The sequence below is a fragment of the Schistocerca nitens genome, chromosome 4 (assembly GCF_023898315.1).
Source record: "Schistocerca nitens isolate TAMUIC-IGC-003100 chromosome 4, iqSchNite1.1, whole genome shotgun sequence".
Classification (NCBI taxonomy): Eukaryota; Metazoa; Arthropoda; class Insecta; order Orthoptera; family Acrididae; genus Schistocerca; species Schistocerca nitens.
Window position 1 is genome coordinate 759331189 of NC_064617.1, and position 9397 is coordinate 759340585.

Below are 9397 nucleotides of genomic sequence, written 5' to 3' on the forward strand. Positions count from 1 at the left end.
CTGTATCTGGCGCTGGTACGTCCAGTGCTGGAGTACGCGGCTGTGGTGTGGGGCAACGCGGCCGAAACACACATCAGCAAGCTGCAGAGGGTGCAGAACAGGGCGCTCAAGCTCGCTCTGCGCCTGCCAAGGTTATATTCGACCGCTCGGCTACACGAGCAGACGGGAATCCCCCTCCTCCGCGACCGCTTCAAGCAATCGGCGCGGGCGTTCTACGAGCGGACCGAACAGTCCGAAAACCGGCTCATCAGGGAACTGGGCCACCCTACACACCACAGGCCAACAACTCGTTGGCCTGACCTGTTGCGGGAATGAAAACTCCCGCAACAGAGACAGGACATCTACATCCAAGAAAATCAGAGGCCAATCCATTACGAGAGGCAGCACTTCCAAAGTGTAAGGTTTACGCAGGAATAGCAGAAGACTGCTTAGCCTGCCCCTGCACGGGTCAGGGCAGACCCGTAAGGTAGAAGGTAGGTAGGTAACCCCGCTCCTGGGGGTTTCATCTACGGTCTGGGGTACCAAGCGTTCCCCCTGCGGTCCGTGCCCGCTCACCACGACCTGCTGGAGCGTTGCCGCTCCGTTTTTCGTCCACTGCGGCTCTGGATGTTCCCTCTGCGGTCCGCGCCCACCAGTCCCACTTCTGGGTGTTCCATCTTCGGTCTGGTGCTCCTGGCAGTCCGTCAGGGGCTCGTTTTCCATCTCCATGTCTCTGGTTCTTCTGTTTGTGCAGTGTTGCAGCTGGCCCCGTTGCTCCTTTAACAATTCCAGAGCCGGATCCCAGGCTCTGCTTAGCTGGTACCCTGTGTCACGGTTCATAAGATCGTCAGCCAGTTTAATTTCTATCGATTCTCTTATAACACTGTCCCAAAATCTGGGTGTTTGTGCTAGAATCCTGGTATCCTCATACTTCATGGCATGATCTAGTTCTAGACAGTGTTCAGCAATGGCTGACTTAGTCACCTGTCTTAATCTAGTGTGCCTCTGATGTTCTTTGCACCTGATCTCCACAGTTCTTGTCGTCTGGCCAATGTAGGACCTGCCACATTGACAAGGTATATTGTAAATCCCTGGTTTTCGTAACCCCAGGTCGTCTTTGACACTCCCCAGCAGTCCTCCAATCTTGTTGGATGGACAGAAAACACACTTGATATTGTGTTTACGGAGGATCCTACTGATTCTGGCAGAAATAGAGCCAGCATAGGGCAGATATGCCACCTTCTTTGTTTCATCTTGGTCTTCTTCAGGAACCTGTGGTATGGTGGCTGGTTGGAGTGCCCTCTCAATTTGTCTGTCCGTGTATCCATTCTTGGAGAAAACAGTTTTGAGACGTTCTATCTCTATAGGTAGATTCTCTTGGTCTGACAGGGCATGTGCTCTGTGGACCAAAGTCTTCAGAACCCCATTCTTCTGTGCAGGGTGGTGACAGCTGCTGGCCTGCAGATATAAATCAGTGTGTGTTGGTTTTCGGTACACACTGTGGCCAATTGATCCATCTGCTTTCCTCTGGACTAGTACATCCAGAAATGGCAGCTAGCCATTCTTCTCCAGTTCCATGGTGAACTTGATATTAGGGTGGCATGAGTTAAGATGTTCAAGAAACTCATTGAGCCTGTCCATCCCATGTGGCCAGATCACGAAGGTGTCATCCACATACCTAAAGAAGCATGTGGGTTTAAATGTGGCTGTCTCCAATGCCCTCTCCTCAAAACTCTCCATAAACATGTTGGCAACCACAGGGGACAGTGGGCTGCCCATAGCTACACCTTCAGTTTACTCGTAATATTGGTTTCTGTACAGGAAATACGTGGATGTCAGTGTATGACTGAACAGGTCCAACAGAGCACCGTCAAATTTCTCTGCAATCAGTTCTAGTGAGTCCTTCAGTGGGACCCTGGTGAACAGCGATACCACAAGAAAAATTGACCATGATGTCCGAATCTGTGATGTGCAGTTGCTTGAGGCGTTGCAGGAAATCTTCTGAGTTGCGGATGTGGTGAATACATTTGCCCACATATGGAGACAGGAGACCTTTCAAGTACTTGGCTGTTGTGTACGTAGGTGCCCCAATATTACTGACAATTGGACGTAGGGGCACGCCCTCCTTGTGTATTTTAGGCGCACCATACAGTCTAGGTGGCACTGGCGCTTTTTCAAGTAGTTGTCTGATGATCTTATCGGGCATCCCTGTTTCCTTCAAGAGAGCACTAGTCTTCTTGGCCACCTTGTCCGTGGGGTCACACTCCAGAATTCTGTATGCAGGGTCCTCCAGAAGTTGGTGTACTTTCTCATCATAATCCACCCGCTGCAAGATGACAGTGGAGTTCCCTTTGTCTGCTGGCAGTACCACAATGCTGTTGTCTTCCCGGAGTTTCTTGAGTGCAAGCCTCTCCTCGGTTGTGATGTTCGATTTCGGCGGCCTGGCCTTGGTGAGGGCCCTGCAGGTCTCTCGGCGGACTTCCTCTGCCACATTAGGTGGAAGTGTGGCTGCAACTTGCTCTACTGCACTGACGAAACCTGAAATGGGTACATTTCTAGGGGTCGTAGCAAAGTTGAGACCCTTGCTGAGTACCTTTAAGGTTGTATCATCAAACTGTATGCCACTCAGATTCGTCACAGTGCGTGTCTCTTCCATCTGCTGTGCTTTCTTACTCATGCGGTCAAACTTTGCAGATTGGCAAGATGAGGCATTCCTTCTAGCACACTCAGCTAAAGACCAGGAGGCACGGTCTACCCAATCCCAATCTTCTCTTGTTAAGGAGGCTGCCATGTACAGATGAATGTGTAACAGCTCCCTGGCCACAACATCTAACCTGTGGCGCATATCTCGAATCCTCTCTCTCACCAGTGCCATGCTGGCTCTGCGTTTTATCTTGTTCGCCGCTCTGGAGTTGATGTGATGTATAATTCTGGCAAATACTGGTACCACTTCTCCATCTCGACACCTCAGCAAAAAATTGAGAGAACTCAGCATCTTCCCTTTCTTCTGCCGAAGCTTGTCCAGCTTCTTGATATTCTGATACATCTCCTCCCCGTAGAGACTTTAGATGTAACTCTTCAGGCTTTCCCGGCGATCTAATGACATCTTGGGTTGTCGGGTGTTCTGCCGGATATCAGCGTCGTACTTGCACGATATGTCGGTCACGTAGCTCGTAACCTTCATCAGGTGCGACCTGAGACTGCTCCTCGAGTGGACCTGGTCCAGTATTTATGCCTATGGCCGTCCCCCTCCACCAACGGCTGCAGGCGCTTCCTCTGTGGACAGGGTACCAGCTAAGCAGAGTCTGGGATCCGGCTCTGGAATTGTTAAAGGAGCAACGGGGCCAGCTGCAACACTGCACAAACAGAAGAACCAGAGACATGGAGATGGAAAACGAGCCCCTGACGGACTGCCAGGAGCACCAGACCGAAGATGGAACACCCAGAAGTGGGACTGGTGGGCGCGGACCGCAGAGGGAACATCCAGAGCCGCAGTGGACGAAAAACGGAGCGGCAACGCTCCAACAGGTCGTGGTGAGCGGGCGCGGACCGCAGTGGGAACGCTTGGTACCCCAGACCGTAGATGAAACGCCCAGGAGCGGGGTTGGTGGGCGCGGACGGCAGAGGGAACACCTAGAACCGCAGCGGACGGAAAACGGAGCAGCAACGCTCCAGCAGGTCGCAGGGAATGGGCGCGGACCACAGAGGAAGCGCCTGCAGCCGTTGGTGGAGGGGGAAGGCCATAGGCATAAATACTGGACCAGGTCCACTCGAGGAGCAGTCTCAGGTCGCACCTGATGAAGGTTACGAGCTACGTGACCGAAATATCGTGCAAGTACGACGCTGATATCCGGCAGAACACCCAACAACCCAAGATGTCATTAGATCGCCGGGAAAGCCTGAAGAGTTACATTCTTCTCATTGGTCCGATGTGGCCCGCAGCAATTTCCTCTCCTGTACAAACCTCTTTATCTCATAGTAGCACTTAGAGCCAATGCCATTAATTATTTTTTGGATATACCGTAAACTCTGCCTTCCCCACCTGTTTTTACGCTTTACAGCTCTCTCTACTACCATGGGAGTTATCAACTGTTTCCTTAACACACCTCTTATCATCCTGTTCTCTCTTCTTATCAGTGTCTCCCACAAATCTTGTTCCTCGCCGTTTCTGTGGAGAATTTCCTCATTTCTTATGAGACCACCTAATTTTCATCACCCTAGTTTATTATCACATTTCAAACGCATCGACTTTATTCTTTTCTAGGTTTCCCATTGTCCATGAATCAGTTACATACAATGCCGAGTTCCAAACCTACATAGTGGTCTTCCTGAAACTAAGGTGAATGTTCGATACTACGAGTAGTAGAATTCTTATGTCCATTTGCCTGTGCCATTCTGCTTTTCGTAGCCTCCTACCTTCGGTTACTTTATAGTCTACAGTTCTGATGTTAAGTTTAACACTAATTGATTTTATGCTACGCTTTTGCCTTTTTTTCAGTTTACTCTCAATCCATATCCTGTGCTAAGTAAACACTTCACTCCATCCATTATCTCCTGTATATCTTCCTTGCTTTTAATGACGTTTCTGTAGTTGTCAGAAAATCTTGTCGAGGTATTTTCGCCCTGAAATTTAATCTCACTTCTGAACCTATGGCTTTTTCTATGGTTACTCCTTCAATGCACGTAACTAGCATATCGACCAGAAATGAATCGATGTTTGGAGTTTGAGTAGAGGTGTCATGTTAAGAATGTTTAAAGGAACCAACTCTGTCCGGAAAGGAAATCGCTGAATATGGGCAAAAGGAGCGAAGCCCCATTGGTTAAATAGGTCACACTTTGTAGAAGCAACTGGGAGTGACGAAACAAGCAGAAGAAATACGGTCACTTGAAAAGAAATTCCATTACAGTTGGCGTACCACGCAAAACAAAAACAGTGCACTGCGTCAGATAACTGAACTACTGTATTACACATGTGCATTACATCTACATCTACGTACATACTTCGTAAGCCACCATATGGTGCGTGGCAGAGGATTCGTGGTACCACTACTAATCATTTCCCTTCCTGCTCCACTAGCAAATAGAGTGAGGGAAAGCGACTGTCTATATGCTGCCATATGAGCCTTAATGTCTCTTGTCATATTTTTGCGCTCCTTACGTTCAAAAATGGTTCAAATGGTTCTGAGCACTATGGGACTTAACTTCACGGTCATCAGTCCCCTAGAACTTAGAACTAGTTAAACCTAACTAACCTAAGGACATCACACACATCCATGCCCGAGGCAGGATTCGAACCTGTGACCGTACTGGTCGCGCGGTTCCAGACTGTAGCGCCTAGAACCGCTCGGCCACTCCGGCCGGCGCTCCTTACGTGAAATGTACGTTGGTGACAGGAGGATCGTTCTGCAGTCAGCTTCAAATGTAGGTTCTCTAAATTTTCTCAATAGCATTTCTCGAAAAGAACGTCGCCTTACTTCCGGCTTTCCCATTTTAGTCCCCTTAGAATCTCCATAAAACTTGCGCGTTGGTCGAATTTATCGGTAACAAATTTAACAACCCGACTTTGAATTACTTCGATGTCTTCCTTTAATCCGACCTAGTGGGGATTCCAGACCAGATGCTGGAGCAGCACTCACGAAAGGGTCTCACTAGTGTACTACGAGTGCAGTCTCATTTACAGATGAACCATTTTCCTAAGACACCGCCAATAAACGGAAGTCAACTTTTCGCCTGCCCTTACATGATCGTTCCATTTCATATCACTTTGTAACGTCACGCCTAGACATTAAATCAACCTCACTGTGTCAGGTAGGACACTAGTACCACTATCCAAAAATTTCCACCGAGCGAGGTGGCGCAGTGGTTAGCACACTGGACTCGCATTCGGGAGGACGACGGTTCAATCCCGTCTCCGGCCATCCTGATTTAGGTTTTCCGTGATTTCCCTAAATCGTTTCAGGCAAATGCCGGGATGGTTCCTTTGAAAGGGCACGGCCGATATCCTTCCCAATCCTTCCCTCACCCGAGCTTGCGCTCCGTCCCTAATGACCTCGTTGTCGACGGGACGTTAAACACTAACCACCACCACCAAAAATTTCCGAATTATTTTTGCTACTCATCTATATTAACTTACATATTTCTATATCTAGAGCTAGCTGCCATTCGTTACACCAAGCAGAAATGTTTTTTAAGTCGTCCTGCGCCTTACTACAGTCGCTCAACGACGACGTTTTCTGTACCCCACAGCATCATCAGCAAACAGACACAGATTGCTGCTCACCGTGTCCGTCAGATGATTTATGTATATAAATAATAGCCGTCCTATGACATTTCCCTGAGACACTTCGAATGGCACCCTTGTCTCTGACTCAAATGGCTCTGAGCACTATGGGACTCAACTGCTGGGGTTATTAGTCCCCTAGAACTTAGAACTAGTTAAACCTAACTAACCTAAGGACATCACAAACATCCATGCCCGAGGCAGGATTCGAACCTGCGACCATAGCGGTCTTGCGGTTCCAGACTGCAGCGCCTTTAACCGCACGGCCACAATAGCGTACTGAGTCGTACTATTTAAGAAGTATTCGTGTGATAGACATATCTAACAAACTACTCCTTATTAGAGCAAACCGAGTGTCGTACGCCTTTAAAACAGTGTGGACAGAAGCTTTTCCATCTCAGAGTACTTCATTACATTCAAAATTAGAATATGATCAAAAATTTTGTCAGAGATGTTGCTCGTTCTTCAGAGTATCACTCACTGAATGCAGTATTTACACGTCAAAATTCGATCCGCTGTCGGGTGCAGGGATTAGTCCACGATTATCTGGAACAGGATAAGGGTCTTCTTTCGGCAGTCGTGTGTGCCTCTAGTTCATTAATCCATTGCGAGTTCTCCAGCTGCGCCCATCACTCGCTACCATTCTCATTAGTTGTCGCTCATTAGATGAATTTAATAGGGGATACTTTAGACGGGACAGGTTAAATTTAAATCATAACGAGTAGGTAAACTGGCTGACCCCACAAACTCAAATGCAACAGATTTACAAGCTACTATGTTACACGGTTGGCGAATTTCGTTGCGACGGTTATTTAGTTGACACGCTTTAACCGTCAGAAGATGCTTCACAATGCGTAAAACGTTCTTTCTGTTACCATGACAATTAGCGCCACTTTTCAGCCCACTAATCAATGTGGAGTAGAAAGGATATTAATTTCCGTTGAAATTCCTGTAACACTGGCTTTAAAAAAATTTTAAAAATAAGAAAAAGTCAAATATCTAATTTCTAAAGTCAAAATTATACATCGCAAGAGAATCAAAGGATTACTTTTTTTGAAACCCTGTAATTGTCTCCCATTGTGTCGCATTAGTTTGAAATTTGAGTAAAATGTGCCTACAGCGTTCCTCTGTAACGATGCAGAAGCGTGACGTCCAGAGGCACTACCCTCGGACACGGCGATGCTTCAGTAGCGAGTTGCCGACACATGCGAAGGAAAGTCCATAGCTCTGGAGTTCATGTGAGTCGTAAGATGGGCCACTTATGTCCCATTGACACCAAATTTCACCGCGATTCTGCCCAACACCATAATGGACGTGTCATATGTTGAGAAGGTCCTGTCAGCCCCTTTTGCCCACATTCCACAACTTCTTTCGACGTCTCCGCGATGGACACCAGAACCTGACACCAAGCTTTTAAATAACGCGGTTGCCTTATGGATGGCCGAGTACAAAATTTCAGAAACTCCGCCGCTCAGAATCGGCACGAAAAGGCTTCAGGGGGTGACATTAAGGGGGTGGCATTAGTGGTGTCAATTTAAGCACTCTTTCCCTTGGGCGTAGATTACTGTCCATTTCGCGCTCGTAAACGACAGCTCACAGTGTGATGATCGACAGGAAGGTGTTCTTGATAACCTTTTATACTGGTGAAACCTTCAGACTTTTCAACCCTTCTCCAAGGGTATTTGGGGTAGTGCATCCATACAGAATGTGATCACACACCTCTGGAGTGCAGAGTGACCGCAGTTTTTGCACTTGTCTCCACATTGGAGCCACTGCGAACCGCTGCATTGTCCGAAGTGATAGGTACCGCCTGAAATTTGGTACGCTCAGCACACCCATGATACTATGGATCTCGGAATACTGAATTCCCTGATGATGTCCGAAATGGAATGTCCAATGCGTACAGCTCCAACTACAATATTCCGCTTTGAGAGTCTGTTAGTTCCCTTCATGCGTCGATAATCACGTCGGAAACATATATACATGAATCATCTGAGTACAAATGATAGCTCCTCCAATGCACTGCTCTTTTACACCCTACATACGCGCTGTTAGCGCCATTTCTACATGTACATATCACTGTCCGATGACTTTTCTCACCTCAATTTAAATTTTTGTATTAACTCTCTGCTTGTGCTAGATTTTATCGAGGAGCGTCAGATCCATTTGGCTCAATTGACCTCGTCTTTCTGTTGCATTTAACATGTCGGTAGGGTCTGCTACTACGCTTCATCGCGCCTATTTTGAAACAAAATGAGTAAAATCTTGGCTCTGAGCACTATGGGACTTAACATCTATGGTCATCAGTCCCCTAGAACTTAGAACTATTTAAACCTAACTAACCTAAGGGCATCACACAACAGTCAGTCATCACGAGGCAGAGAAAATCCCAGACCCAGCCGGTAATCGAACCCGGGAACCCGGGCGTGGGAAGCGAGAACGCTACCGCACGACCACGAGCTGCGGACAGTAAAATCTTGAAGCAGTAGCTATGTTCGATAGTAGCGTTTCGAAATGGATCAAATGGCCCTGAACACTATGGGACTTAACATCTGAGGTCTTCAGTCCCCTAGAACTTAAAACTACTTAAACCTAACCAACCTAAGGACATCAGACACATCCATGCCCGGGGCAGGATTCGAACATGTGACCGTAGCGGTAGCGCGGTTCCAGACTGAAGCGCCTAGAACCGCTCGGCCTCATTGGCCGGCGATAGTAGCGGTTCAAACATGCATGTACCGAGCAAGGTAGCGCAGTGGTTCGCACGCTGGACTTGCATTCGGGAGGACGTCAGTTCAAACCCCCGTCCGGTCGTCCCGATTTAGGTTTTCCCTGAGTTACCTAAATCGCTCCAGTAAAATACCGAAATTGTTCCTTTCAAAAGGGTACGCGCGATTTCCTTCCCTATCCTTGACACAATCAGAGCTTGTACTCCGTCTCTAATGACTCGATGTCGACGAGACGTTAAACCCAGTCCTCCTTCCATCCTTATAAACACAATTTGTTTATGATTTATCCAAATTTTTATATTTTTTGCTTTAAATTTTTTGCATATTGGTACAATATCTTCTGTAAAGTGTGCTGTACCAGAGGTTGGAGTTCTTTCCACTATATGTGAGTATTGCACGTAAAATGCTA